We start from the raw sequence: 15,697 nt of genomic DNA, 5'->3' as shown, positions 1-15,697 counted from the left end.
CCTCTTCCAGGAATCTGAATAGTGGAAAACACAGAAAAAGCAGGCCATTTGGTAGCCATAGAGCAGACACTGGATGCATATTGTCTTTACCTTAAAGTTGGACACCTAGTGAAATTAATAGGCTCTTACTTTTGAGGATCTCACACTTGTCTTGGAATCCAAAGCATTTTTCAGATCCTGATCCATTTTCCACAGGGATTGTTCTCCTATGCACCCTGTTCTTGGGTTTCTGAGACACTATCTTCCCAAGCAATATATGTATACTGCTACATTAAACATTTTTTTTTAATTTTTGGAATAGGTGACTCTAGTCTTTACAACACAAAGAGCTAAATAAAATTCTGCACAATCATTTTGTTATACTATATACTACTAAATTCTACTGTGTCAAATAAGACTGAAATTAATAGCAATTTTGCACCTGGTCTGCAAATTCCAAGGCCTGATTTATCAACGCTACATATACTTTCTGTTACTCTTTTGGCTACCCCAACTGGCTCAATTATAATTACTGAGAATCTTAAGAATTCAGTAGGACCTAACAAGAGGAGACATCTAGTACCATGACTTACCTATCAGCCCAAAGATCACTTTCTTCTAAGACCAATTCCATATTCTCTGGGAGTGAATCTTAAACATTTGATTTTAATCCATCCATAACTTCTATACCATTAAGAAGCTAAATTCTAAAAAAAAAATGTGATGAAACTATATGTAGAAATATGTATGGTGATTATTTATGAAATAATTACAATAATATTTATGAAATATTATTTATTTATATGTAATTTATAATGAATGTTCTCACACTAGGGTAAGCAAGCTTCTCTTTAGAGAAACTCTTTGGCCAAGAAAGTTGAGCCAAAGGGTTTCCAACCCCTGACTTATTTGAGGCACTCAGCCCTGTGGATTTCATTTCCATCAACAATAATGAGTTCTGCATGCCTTAGAAAAGAACAAAGCGCTTGGTTTTTTCCCTGAATTCTGGTTTTCAATGCATCTACTGCATGTAGCTTATCTGATGCTCATAAGAATCCGCCTTCACATATTTTAATTTAATGTTAACATTTCCTTCATTGGCTTATTAACTGCTCTCCAGTGCAGGTTAACCAGTGAACCCCAAAAGAGGTCTCCAGTTGCTCTGCAAGGGTGATGAGCAATTCTCACCCTGCACTTCAGCCAACAAAAATGTTGGGCCATTTTACAAGCAGCAGAAGTCCCAGAAGTCTACATGGTTCCATGGCATAATATATGCAGAAAAATAATAAAAAGTTTTATGGCTCTGAGAGAGCCAACCAGTCTTAGTAGTGCCTCAAGGCAGGTAAAGCTGGTATGTCCTTACTCAGCCTCATGCCTTGACAATTTTAACCGGGAGTACTTAGACTTGAAGTGCCTGCTTTGTAAACATAAAGACAGTTCTGGATTTGGCATAACAATTTGCAACAGGTCCTGCCTAAGGGCATTTGTATCTAGTTGGTATCTTATCTAAGCGATCAGAGAAATTATTTATTTGCAGTATGAAAGCTAAGTTATTTCAATGAATGGGCTGTTTTTATATCCTTGGCAAGCCAAGAAATTTACACTCCACTCCCCACTGGGAAAAAACGAGAACATTTGCCGATGGAAGTCCAGTTGGATATTAGCCTCTGATAGCTGACTTCCATCCAATGCAAGTACTCTTTGGAAAGTTTTTCCTATTCCCTGATAACTTCCCTGTACATGTATTACAATGACATATATATATATACAGGGACATTATCAGGAAGTAGAGAAACCTTTTGCAAGGCTCCCATTTCATTATAGACCACTTGAGATGGCTGATACTCACACCAAGTGGGAGATCCTGGGTGTGGCTGCCCCTACAAAATAAAGAACTGGGGTTGAAGGAGAATGATCAAAAAAATTACAGAGAAATCGTCCCACAGAGAATGGTTTATAACATCTACTCACTTATTGAAATTTTAAAGTTTGAATAATTTTCTTAATATATGGATTTACTCAGGCTGAAGGTCAAACCATGATCCTCCTGTCCTATATGATATTTGACATTCCTAAAATGTCATGGAGAACCCAGAAGGCAAAGTCTGTTTTTGTCTTTTACCAAATGTTCATCACTTTGCTTTGGCATTCGTATAACTATATGTGTGTTTATGTTAGGAATATATATATAATATATATGTATTATATATACACATATATATATACATACACATATATAATATATATGTTTTATTTATTTATTTATTTATTTTAGAGAGAGAGCGAGCGTGGGAAGGGGAGAGGGAGAGAGAGAACCCCAAGCAGATGCCCTGCTGAGTGCAGAGCCCGACGAGTGGCTAGATATCACAACCTGAGCCGAAATCAAGAGGCAGATGCTTAACTGACCGAGCCACTCAGGCACCCCATATGTATTAATATATGGGTATATTTAATCCTAAAACACACACATATTCTATATATACAATCATATATATTGCATATATACATATATATGTTCCTAATACACTTACATAGTTTTTTCCTCACTGAACTCTAAGGTAATCATCACCCAAAGTATAATTGCTTACAGATTCTGTTTACTTTCCTAAGATTTCTTGATCCTACAAACATTAATTTGATCCAGGAAATTACACTGGCTAGATGCCTTTATGAAACATTAACTGGATTTCAAAAGAAATTATATTTCTTCAGGAAGAGAAAGATATGATGTCCATGAAGTCTTTGAAAGAAGACAAAAATACTCTCACTATCTGCAGGTAAAAGGGCATTTGTATCCCAAATGTTGAAGCTGTCATATGAGCTCTCTCCGTATTCCTAAACCATATAGAAACTCACCAGTGGTCTAGGCATCTCTAACCTAATCATTCATTTGATAGCATGTTCTGTTTTCATCCAGACACATCTGTGTTTGTGAGCCCAGAAGTTTTCGATTTTTCCTAATGGCTTCAATTGGATTATTTCATCCAGGCAAGCTGCCTCTTTTTTCTATTTCTAAACGTTCACTGTGAGTATTCCTATACCAGAAGAAAAACATGTTTTTGATGTTGCAAAGAAGCATTACCTAAAATTAAGTCTTTCCCTGTAACAGTATCTTCATGTCTACAGCCTTTCCTTTCTTGGAAAACAACAACAAAATGTGTGCAAAGATCACTTTCATCTACCACAGAAAACCCCACCTTTCCTCATGCAAAAATGCTAGCTTTGAGCTGCTAATAGTATTTCCCACATCCCTTAGGCTTTCCCTCTAGGTTTTTTTAAAGTCTGACTGAGGGGCACCTGGGTGGCTCAGTGGGTTAAGCATCTGCCTTCAGATCAGCTTCAAGCCTCCAGTCTGGCTCCCTGCTCAGTGGGGAGTCTGCTTCTCTCTCTCCTCCCCGGCTCGTGGACTTTGTTGCTATCTCTGTCTCTCTCTGAAATAAATAATTAAAATCTTAAGAAATAAATTTTAAAAATAATAAAATAAAATAAATAAAACCTGACTGAACTCACCACAATTTAACTGGAGATTGTGGAGCTCAGGAGGCTGTGACTATAAAAAATGGAGATATTAGTTTTAAAATGTGTAAAACGGATGAAAATAAACCCATCCACTCTCTCAGCTGCACTGGTATATTCATTACTCAACAATATATTAATTGACATGGTAAATAATCGATAGTATGTTAATGACATCATTACATAGAATTATCTGCTTAGAGCAGCACTGTCTAATAGAAACATAACATGATGCACAAATGTAATGTCAATTTTTTTCATTTCACATTAAAAAAGTAAAAAGAAATTGAAATTTAATAATGAATTTTATTTAACCCAATTTATCCAAAATAGTAACGTTTCAATGGCAATGTGATCAATATTAAAAAAATTATTAACAAGATATTTTACATTCTTTATAAAATTCATGGTGTATTTTACACTTGCAGCACACCTCTCACTGGCCCCATTTCCAGTGCTCAGTAGCCCCAAGGGGGTGAACCGTGCAAATCTACAGCATGCTGAGTAGTAATGGACAGACACTGGATGCTCACTACCAGCTCTCCCAGCTTTTGATGTTTCAGTATATGTCAGAAGTGTAAATTAGCCAGTCTAACACCCACCATGCCTGTTTCTTTAGAGATTTGAAAACTAGTGTCTAAAGTTTAAATTGCTTTTAACTGATGTTAGTTGTACCATATTAAGAAAATCTTCTAGAGGCCACTTGCATTCCTTGACTTGTTCTCTTTTTCCCCTTCAAAACCAGCAGCAGAGCATCGTCAAATCTCAGTACCTTTGTCTCTGTTTCTCTCCCCACCCCCTTTCTCTCTCTCTCCCCCTCTCAATCTGACTTCTGTTTTCATCACATCTTCTACCCTTACTCTGCTTCCTCTCTTTTAGAAGGAGCCTTATGGAGGATCCAGGATAATCTTCCCCTATCAAAATCATTAATTTAATCACATATGCAAAATCTCTTTTGCCAGATAAGGTAACGTAGTCACAGATTCTGGGGATTGGGATGTGGACATCTTTGAGGACCATTATTCTGTCTATCACAATGGAATATGTCCTACTCAGGTCTGCAGGTAGAATTCTGTCGTATTTAGTAACATTTAGTTATGACATAGATCTACATGTGACAAAAAACTAGCTATGTCCTAGATGAATCCCTGCTTATTTCAAGCAATATTTCATAAGAAATATTGGGGATGGAAGCAATTTAAATATATGCTCTTATGACTTAGGGAAAGATAATAGGTGCCTGAGTTGAGGCTGATGAGAAAAGCTCTCCAGGTATGTATTAACTACTTTTAAGCTGCTTTTCCAAATTTGCTGGGGCAAATCTTCACCCTCATTCCCAAGTAATTAGCATCACATCTAGCATGAGTGAGCATAAAGGTATACTTTCCCACAAAAAATATAATATTTTGATAGGAATCCTATTCTTTGCTAAATTTGTGCTATAAAGTAGATCAACAAATATTTAAGTCAAATCAACAAATATTTAATGAGAATATTATGGTGGAATATTCCATCACTTAAACTATAAATTCAACTTTCTTAAAAATAACCTCTACTTTTTTAATTTCCTTTCATTAGAAAATCAGTACAGGCAAAATGGTAATTGACTTACAAACTTTTAATTGAACCCACCAGAATGCTGTCCTTTTTATGCCATCTCTTCAACTTAATCTTCTTCTGCGGTCCTATTTATACACTAAAAGAGAGTATTGAGCCAATCAATGAAATTTTATAACACTGTGTTCCTGAACTGCCTCGACCACCATCTGAATTCCCTACTGTACCTTTCACATGTGCTCAGGCTCCAGATGTCTTGGAGGATGTATTAGTCAGCTGCTTCCATAACAAAACACCAGAGACTGAGTGGTTTAAGCAACAGACATTTATTTCTCACAGTTCTGGAGGCTGGAAGTCCAAGATCAGGGTACCAGCATGGTTAGTTCTGTGGAGAGCTTTCTTCCTGGCTTGCAGCTGACAGACTTCTCACTATGTGCTCACATGGCAGAGAGAGAGACAACAGGCTCTCTGATGTCTCTTCTAACCAGACACTAAGCCCATCATGAAGGCCTGCCCTCGCATGATATAATATATATCTACTTATCTCCCAAAGGCCACACCTCCAAAAGAAGGGGGAGAGGGTGAGGAGGTTGCACAGTTCAGTCCACAGGAGGGGAGATACAAGATCCAGGCAAAGAAGAGCCTCCAAGTGATGGTACATGCTCTGGGAGACCTGATTAAAGTCAGCCCTTTGGTTATCCTCCAGCTCTCCTGGCTGGGAACAAAGAGTAAATATGATAACTGCTGAAAAGCTCATTTCTCAGGATCACTAAATGAGCCTCAATGTGAACCCCAAAGGATGTTTTCTACCCCAAAGTGTAACTTTGCACTTAAACAATTACATCCTTGAAATGATGCCTATGGAGAGTGAGTTTTCTTGAAATGACATCTCTAGGGAGAAACCAAATGCTTAGGTAGGACTATGACTTTCTTATCTAATCTTGCTTTTTAAAATACTTTTACTTTTCTTGACTTAGAAATGGATAGGGTAAAGTTTCACAAACCAGGAGAACGATTCCATTTATGATTCCTAAACTAAAATGCCACTGTGCTAAAAAGAGAAGTGAATGATGAGTGTCCATGCAAATCATTTCTGTGAAAACTCAGTTTCAAAAAGACACTGAATTTCATTCATGATTTATCTTTAAAAGAAAGGAAAATATAATCATTAACCATAGAGATTAACTGGAAAGGTTGTCTATTCTGTGCTTTATTCTGTATAAAATGCAATGTAATTATGACTTCTGTTGTAAATTTCAGTAAAGCATGATTTAATACTACAGCAAGGGTGCCATTAAAAATGTGAATATTAACTTTCCAATAATTTCTAGAAATTGAAATGGAATCTGTTTGGCAATAACATGACATTTTGACACCAATGAAAATATTTTATGTAGTTATGTAAGCAATAAAAATAAATGTTTTATAAAAATTCATCCAGAAGGACTTATAACTAGGAAAAACAATCATAATTAACAAGATTTCATAAAGTACTCAGCAGCCAAAGATAACTTTTAGACCAGCTGAAGGTGATGAGGTCATTGCTGGTCCTAAGTTCATAAGATCTGACCACCTGTAGAGATTTTTTAAAAGCACTTGAAAGAATTAATTTTCCAACTATGGACAGGCTGAGAGAGTCTCCCTCTTTTATGTGACCTTCTATTGTGCCAAAGTAATGGAATTGAACGCACCCTCGGCTTTTCAAGCAGCTGTTCCTATGGTGCAGGAGTAAATGTGTAAACCCTACCAGCACCAGCTGGAAAAAAGACAGGAATCTACTATTTCTGAATGTATTATGGAGCCTAGATTTTGTTTCCAGGATAAAATGTGTCCAAAGAAACCAAATTTAAGAAGAGGGTTGTGAAATCATCCAGCAGATGAGTAACCATCTTGACAATTCAGCTGACTGATGCAAGCAAAGCTGTCCTGTCGGGAAGCATCCAGCTTACTGTACTGGCCATGCTGTATTAGAGGGATTCTTTCCTATTCTTTTAACTGAGATCATTATAGCAACATCCAAAGCACAAAAGCAATATTGTCAAGTGTAGATATATTTTTTCTCAATATGAACATCACTGATCACTAAATATCTTTTTTTATATTATTTACTTATTTGGGGCACCTGGGTGGCTCAGTCGTTAAGCGACTGCCTTCGGCTCAGGTCATGATCCCAGGGTCCTGGGATCAAGCCCCACATTGGGCTCCCTGCTAGGCGGGAAGCCTGCTTCTCCCTCTGCCACTCCCCCTGCTTGTGTTCCTGCTCTCGCTCTCTCTCTCTGTCAAATAAATAAATAAATTTATTTGACACAGAGAGAGAGAGCACAAGCAGGGGGAGCTTCAGGCAGAGGGAGAGGGAGAAACAGGCTTCCCGCTGAGCAGGGGGCCAGATGCAATGCAGGGCTTGATCCCAGGACCCTTGGGATCATGAATTGAGCCAAAGACAGACACGTAACCGACTGAACCACCCAGGCACCCCAAAATTTCTAAAGCCTATGGAGAATTTTTTAAGTCAAATAATAATTATTATGATGATAATAATAATAATAGGAGGCATTTTATTAACTAAAACATGCTTCTCTTTTAACTCTACTTTTAAGTATAATTTTAGTAAAAATACTTAAAATTACCTTCTAAATCTAACCAAATAACAAAAATATAAAATTTTTAAAGATTTTATTTTTAGGTAATCTCTCCACCCAATGTGGGGCTTGAACTCACAACCAAGATCAATAGTTGCACGCTCTACTAAATGAGTCAGCCAGGTGTCCCTAAAAATATAGTTTTTTAATGTGTCATAATGTTTCTTTTAAATAGACTATTTTTTGGAACAGTTTTATTTATTTTTTTAATTTATTTATTTGACAGGGACACAGCAAGAGAGGGAACACAAGCAGGGGGAGTGAGAGAGGGAGAAGCAGGCTTCCTGCTGAGCAGGGAGCCCGACGTGGGGCTCGATCCCAGGACCCTGGGATCATGACCTGAGCCGAAGGCAGGCGTTTAACAACTGAGCCACCCAGGCGCCCCTGGAACAGTTGTAGATTCACAGCAAAACTGAGTGCAAAGTAAAGAGTTCTCATATACTTCCTACACACACACACACACACACACACACACACACACACCAAGCTTCCCCCACTATCAACATCACACACACCCCAAAGGGATACATTTGTTCCTATCGGTGAAGCTACATTGACACATTATCACCTGAAGTCCATCCCTTACATTAAGGTTCACACTTGGTGTTGTACATTCTAAAGGTTTTGTCAAATGTATATATGTGTCCACCGTAGTAATATCATATAAGATAATTTCACTGCCCTAAAAATCTTCTGTGCTTCACCTATTCATCCCTTCCTTCTCACCAACCCCTGACAACTACTGATCTTTTTACTGTCTCTATAGTTTTGCCTTTTCAAGAATGTCATATAGTTAGAATCATAACATATGTAGCCTTTTCAGATTGGCTTCTTTCACTTAGTAATATAGATGTAAGTTTCCTCCATATCTTTTCATGGCTTGATAGTTCATATCTTTTAAGGGCTCAAAAATATTCTATTGTCCGGGGCACCTGCGTGGCTCAGTCAGTTAAAGCATCTGCCTTGGGCTCAGATCATGATCCCAGGGTCCTGGGATCGAACCCTGCATTGGGCTCCCTGCTCAGCAGGGAGTCTGCTTCTCCCTCTGCCCCTTTCCCTGATCATTCTCTCTCTCTCTCTCTCCAATAAATAAATGAAATCTTTAAAAAATATATATTTGTATTGTCTGGATGTATCACTGTTTTATTTATCCATTCACCTACCAAAGGACCAAATAACTTGGTTGCTTCCAAGTTTGGGCAATTATGAATAAAACTGCTACAAACATCTTTGTGCAGGTTTTTGTGTGGACATAAGTTTTCAACTCATTTAGGTAAATACCAAGGAGCATAATTACTTGGTTGTATGGTAAGAGTATGTTTAACTTTCTAAGAAACCACCAAACTGTCTTCCAAAATGGCTATCCCATTTTGCATTTCCAAAGCAGTCTGTGAGAGTTCCGATTGCTCCACATCCTCACCAACATTTGTTGTCAGTGTTTTGGATTTTGGCCATTCTAATAGGTATACAGTTGTATCGTATTGTTTTAATTTGAGATTTCCTAATGACATATATTTTCATATGCTTATTTGCAATCTGTATCATTTCTTTGGTGAGGTAGGTGTCTGTTCGGATCTTTTGTCAAATTTTTTAATCTGTTCTTTTTTCTTCTTCTTGAGTTTTGAGAGTTCTTTGTAAATGTTGGATAACAGTCCTTTATCAGATGTGTCTTTTGCAAATACTTTCTCCCAGCTTGTGTCCTAGTGTTTTAAGTGTAATGATCAACCTTGAAGGACAGATGCTTTATGGAAACAAAAAATATTTAGAAATAGTTCTTTGGTTGTAAAAATTTAGACTCATTTTTAAAGATGCACTGAAAATGAACTATGTTAGGTTCATAAATTATTTCATTAACTACTAAACTATGGTGTAATTAACTGAAATCTCCTAGAGAGTCCCCTTATATCAAGAAGAGACTTGGAATCTAGTCAAGATTGGGGCCAGTCTTGGATTCATGGAGAGCACCAGCTGCAACTTGTGGTTTCTGTTAAAATGCACCAGGCTTAGGTGGGACAAGAACCTGCTAAATAACTTGCCAAAAAAATAAAAGAAGGATATTATCTCTTATACTTCAAGAGACTTGGACCAAAGCCTTTTTAAGAGTAAACATATCTCTTGTTACAGTATGCTATTAAACTCTGTTGTCCCTGAGAAAAATGAATTCTCACTAGGAAGATGAAATCAAAATGCCTAAGCATTTGATCCCCCTGCCATACCACCAAAACCACTAGCAACACCCCTAAAATAACAAATCTGAAACACCTCTGAAATAAGAAAGCAGTACTGTAATGTCCCAGAAAATGCCAGGAATCCCCGTGTATCAGTGAGGGTCTTACTGCATACAAAATCCACTCTAATTTGGGTAAGTGAAAAGGAATTTATTACAGGATATCTAATGGGTACCATAGTGGTTGGGAGGTCTGAAGAAGATCAGCTCTGGGCTGAACTTCCGGGAATGCATCTTAAAGCCACATTATAGAACTGAGCTTCTGGCCCTGCCAGAAGGAATTAGCTGCAGCTGCTGGCTCCAGACCCAGGCCACCTATGCCACCATCCACAGAAGCAAAATAAAGATGTGCCCTGCCCCTCAACGCCAACGAAGCTAGAGCCCTAATGCTGAGACCCCTGCCGCCACCGTAGCAGAAAAATCAAGCTCCCCTACAACTCGGCTTGCCAGCCGAAATAACAGAAACTACTGAAGTCAGCCTCTGCTTCACTGCTCCACTTGTGCCTTCTAAAACTCACTTGTTGTAAATGATCGGTGGAACCTAAATCACATCCAAAATGAGAGCTTCAAGGGAATGTTAAGAAAAAAAAAATGTAGTTTTGAGGGTTCCAGCCTCAGTATTTCACAAAGGCATTCTAGAAGAAAGATGGAAAGGACAGTGAGGTGCTACACTGTCCCACCCATCCTGAAAAAAGAGTAGAAAGCATATAATTGTCAAAGGAAAGCCAGGAGCAATTCTAGAAGAACTCCAAATGTAGAGGCTGTGGACACAAGTTATTGGAAGGAATCCTGGAGCAACCACCAGGGTGGCTGATTTCATCACCTCCCACCTGGAGTAGAGAACAGAGATAGGCTGGCACATTGGGTGTAAATGCTGGGCCAGAGGTCAATCTCAGGAGGAGGAGGGAGCTCTACTTCCCTAAGGGAAGCTTACTGGGATGCCCTGTCTGGCAGCTAAACACCCCCTCTTCTACAATCCCTGTGGCTGACTGGTGTACATACTACCTTCATATGCAGGTTGACCCAACCTCAACTACAAAGATAGCCATGCAAGCAGAAAGTAAACATCTAAAGGAAGCAAACACCATGAAAGAGTAACATACAAGCTAATGAACAAAGGAAACGTCACCAAATGAGAATGTATACAGCAAACAAATGGAAACTTTGAAAATAGTATAATTGAAAACCTCAGAGGGAGAATGGATATTGTATCCATGAAACAAAAGATTATTTTTAAGAACCCTGGATTAGAAAAAAGAAAATGCGGGACACCTGGGTGGCACAGTCAGTTAAGTATCTGCCTTCAGCTCAGGTCATGATCCCGGGGTCCTGGGATTGAGTCCCGCATCGGGCTCCCTGGTCAGCGGGGAGCCTGCTTCTCCCTTTGCCTGCCGCTCCCCCTGCTTGTGCTCTCTCTCTCTCTCTCTCTCTCGGACAAAAATAAAATAAAATATTTAAAAAAATATTTTAAAAAGAAAATGATTACCAAATAAAAATCTCAATAGATAAGCCAAAAAGCAGAATATATTCAACTGAAGAGCAGATATGCTAGCTGGAAACCTAAATTTCACTCAGAATGACAGAGATGGTATAATGGGGGCTGTGGTCCAGATCCCTGCCAGGGACCCACTCATTCTGCCACCTGTTGGCTGCTGGTAGCTCACAGCCAAGTCTCTCTCCAGGAATTAACCTCGGGAAAGAGAATTGCTTTGCCCAAATTGATGTCCTTTCCCCAAAGGCACACAGGTCCCTTTGCTTGGATTCAGGACAATCTGAAGGGTCATCCCAGGCCCAAAACTCCCTGAACAGTCAGCTGAGGCCTTTGTTACAACTGCAACACACCTCAACTTCTCCCTCTATCCTACCCTCCTTATCTTTCCCTCCCAGATATTGTCTCCTAGAGAATTTTAGCAATAAGCCTTCTGTCTGCAGATCTCCATCTCAGCATCCGTTTCCAGGTAGCCCAATCTAAGGCAGATAGAAAGAATAAAAACAAAAAGACCTGAAGACATCTAGTGTGTCTCCATCTATATGATTGGAATTTCAGCAGACAAGAACAGAGAATGGTGACTAACATGACATAATAAAATTAAAAAAATAAATTAAAAAAAATTTTAAAAAAAGAACAGAGAATGGAAGAGAAGGAAAAAATCAAAGAACATATAGATTTCCCAGAATTGATGAAAGAAAGATACTGATCATATTGAAAAAGTCCACCAAGTATTCAACAAGATGGAAAGTAAAAAATATATAAGATATATATGTAAATATATATATTATACAAATATATATTATATATAAATATATATTAAAAATATATAATATATATATTAAGAAATTGACTTGCACGGGGAAGTCTGGGTGGCTCAGTCAGTTAAGCGTCTGCCTTTGGCTCAGGTCATGATCCAAGGGTCCTGGGATCGAGTTCTGCATCAGACTCCTTGCTCAGTGGGGGCCTGCTTCTCCCTCTGCCTGCAGCTCCCCCTACTTGTGTCTCTGACAAATGAATAAAGTCTTAAAAAAAAAAAAAGATCTAACGACCTAGTTAATGAGGTAGATCCAATTAATATAGTGAAGTCTATACTTTGAAACCAGAAAATAAACTTTTTTGAGAGCATTTTCTAAGCACAGCACAAAAATCAGAAACCCCCCAAAATAGATTTAATCGTTTTTAAATATCTGCATAGTAAAAAATATTGTAAACAAAACAAAAAGGCAATAGCAAGCCAGAGGGAAGTAATCACCAACCATCTGTGAGACGCTTCCATGTAGTATGCACTTTGTGTTTTTGCCCAGCACCCATATCAGTGCCATGATTTTGCTCTTGGAGTACCATTCTGGCTATCTGGTGGTGATGAGGTCTCCCTCCAGGCCCCAAGACAGGTGTGAGGAAATCACTTCATCATCTACCTGGCCACAGGATCAATTCAAGCATTAGCACAGGACCCATTTGGGGCCAATAAGAAGGAGTAAATGACAGGACTTTAGCGCAAGCAACTAAAAAGACCTCTGCCACTGAATTTATGGTATGAAGCTGTAAGATGCAGCCATCCTGGTACCAGAGCAAGGGCTAGCCTAAGGATAGAGCTGAAGAAACAGAACCCAGGGATGAATCCTAGAGACATATATTGGTGCCTAAAGAGATTAGACAGAAATAACCAGAATGCTCAATGTCTTTAAATGTACTGGGATGGGGTAGAGGGCAGGCAGGGGGTAAACAACTAGAAAAGACTTTGAGGCTGAACTGTGTTATATGGAAAACTATGCAAATGAAAGAGCAGTTAGTACTAGGTGTTGTGGGTTCAATCACATCCCCCCAAAAAGATGTGCTGAAATCCTAAACTCTCCCACCCAACCGCATGCGTGTGTGTGTGTGTGTGTGTGTGTGTGTGTGTGTGTGTGTGACTGTCTTTGCAAATGTAATCAAGTTAAAATGAGGTTAGGGGTGCCTGGGGGGCTCAGTCATTAAGCATCTGCCTTCAGCTCAGGTCATGATCCCAGAGTCCTGGGATCGAGCCCCGCCTCAGGCTCCCTGCTTGGTGGGGAGCCTGCTTCTCCCTCTCCCACTCCCCCTGCTTGTGTTCCCTCTCTCACTGTCTCTCTCTGTCAAATAAATAAAATCTTTAAAAAAAAAAAATGAGGTTATACTGGATTAGGGTGGGCCCCAAACCCCATGACTGGTGTCCTTATAAGGAAAGAGGTTTGGAGAAAGAAAAGACACTTGGGAAAGAAGTCCACATGAAGACCAGGGCAGAAATGGGAGTTATGCTGCTGCTGCAAGCCAAGGAAGGCCGATTGCTGCCAACCACCAGAGGCTACAAGAGGCAAGGAAGGATTCTTCCCTAGAGCCTTCATAAGGGAGCATGGCCCTGCCACCACCTTGATTTCAGACTTCTGTCCTCCAGAACTGAGAGGATAAATTTCTGTTGTTTTAAGCCATCCAGTTTGTGGTAATTTGTTATGGCAAACCTAGGAAAGTAATACACCAGATGATTATTAACTTCAAGGGAAAGCAAAAAGTTGTGCAAGGAAGAAAAGTAACAGGTGTAATAGAGAAATGAGTTCCAGGTAGCATTTCTATAGACAGAATAATGTAAAAATCAATCAATCAATCACAGTATAACCATATTGGGAAGATAGGAAGAGGGGGCCTGGCAATTACACTTGTTTACTGGCAGCAGGAGAATCAACTTCTTGCCTTCTCTCACGTGAACTTTACCTTCTATCATGGGAACTCAACAGATAATGCAAAAATTGAGAAATGAAGTAATATCATTATAAGCTTGGTACATAGAGATATGGACAAATGGCCAAAGAAACAGCTAAAAGTTGAAAATGGTCATCTCTGGAGAATGAGACATGAGAAATTAGATGCTGGTGTACTAGACTGGACTGTTTTTCATAGTAACTCATGTAGCACTATTGGGCCTATTAAATTACCTGTATCAACTTTGACGAAAATGAAAACAAAATTAAAAAGGAAAAAAATAAGCAAAAATGAACAGACAGTTCACAAAGGAATAAATTCAAATGAGGATCATATGAACACATGCCTAAACTCAACCACAATCAGGCCAATTCAATTTAAAATAAATTTTAAAAATAAGTCTAATAATATTAAATCAAATATTAAGTCTGCCACCAACCAAGCACAATGGTTGGAAAGAAATTTGGAAATTTGAAAATGTTTTTTAGTAAAATTGAAAATGTGTATACAACATGCTAATCCATTCTGGCTTGAATCCCAGGAAACTTTTGTACAGGATCAGAAAAAAACATGTTTGAGAAAGTTAATTACAGTATTGTTTATAATAGTGAAAATCTGGAGAGGACTAAATGTTTACCAATAGATATTTATCCATTCCGGATAGGATATTTTATATTTTCATATAATACTATCTGTCAATGAAAAGGAATAAACTAACTTTATTATATATGAAAACACAGAGTGAAAATTTTCAGTGAAAAAGAAATGGGAAGAACAGTTTGTCCAACCTATTACCACTGAAACAAATTTGAAAACACACTAACCATACACTGCTCATGAATATCTGAATGTAAAAGCATAAAAACATCGATTGGAGGGATACATGCTAAATTCATGACAGAAGTCAGGTTGGAAAGAGGTTTACAAAATGGAACTGAAGGCGAATGCAGAAAGAACATCCACTTCATCTGTAATATGTTAGTTCATATATTTAAAAACTCTTCTAAGGATGGGAAATTGGCTCTGCAGATTTTGGGTTTGTGAGTCTCCATGATCATGTGAGCTAATTCCCTATAATAAATATTATATTTAACATACATTTAAAATAATAATATATAGTATAATATGTATTTTAAAAATAAAATAAAAACTCTTAAGGAAATATGAGAAAGTACTATTAATTGTCAATTCTGGGTGGTAAGTACTCAGGGTTTTAAAAAATGGAATCTGAGTACTTTTCTGTATTTTTATTACTCAAATTTTAAATACTAGATGTAAAAATGTTTCATTGGGAAATTTCAAAAATTGACTCAAAAAGAATGCAAATGCCTGAATAGTCTAATAACCTAGAAGATGCCCCAAAACTCAGAGAACCATCAACTAAAAAAAAAGCACTAAATCCATCCAATTTTATGGGTGAGTTCTACCAAATGTTCCAGAAACAATGTCCTAACTCATCCTGTGAGGATAGCATAATCAAACAGAGCTAGATTATTAGCATTCCAAATTCAGCAGGGTATTAAAAGAAAAATCATCTTGCTTGAGTTAAAAAGAGTGCCTTCATGATTTAAC

At 38.2% G+C, this 15,697-nt stretch overlaps 1 protein-coding gene across 5 annotated transcripts in view; it reads right to left on the bottom strand.

Moving 5' to 3' along the window:
* LOC144379080 (uncharacterized) overlaps positions 1-5,192 on the bottom strand; it is a 217,304-nt gene extending 212,112 nt beyond the window's left edge. For all 5 annotated transcript variants that reach the window (XR_013441261.1, XM_078055344.1, XM_078055388.1 and 2 more), the window contains exons 1-2: positions 5,128-5,192; positions 3,490-3,529 (exon numbers count right to left, since the gene is read on the bottom strand). The gene's annotated coding sequence lies outside the window, so the exon portion shown is untranslated. The remainder of the gene's footprint in view (positions 1-3,489; positions 3,530-5,127) is intronic.
* Positions 5,193-15,697: the final 10,505 nt, after the last annotated feature.

Source organism: Halichoerus grypus, chromosome 1, assembly GCF_964656455.1.
Source record: "Halichoerus grypus chromosome 1, mHalGry1.hap1.1, whole genome shotgun sequence".
Classification (NCBI taxonomy): domain Eukaryota; kingdom Metazoa; phylum Chordata; class Mammalia; order Carnivora; family Phocidae; genus Halichoerus; species Halichoerus grypus.
Note: the sequence above shows the minus strand (reverse complement) of the source record. Positions and strands in the feature narration are given on the sequence as shown.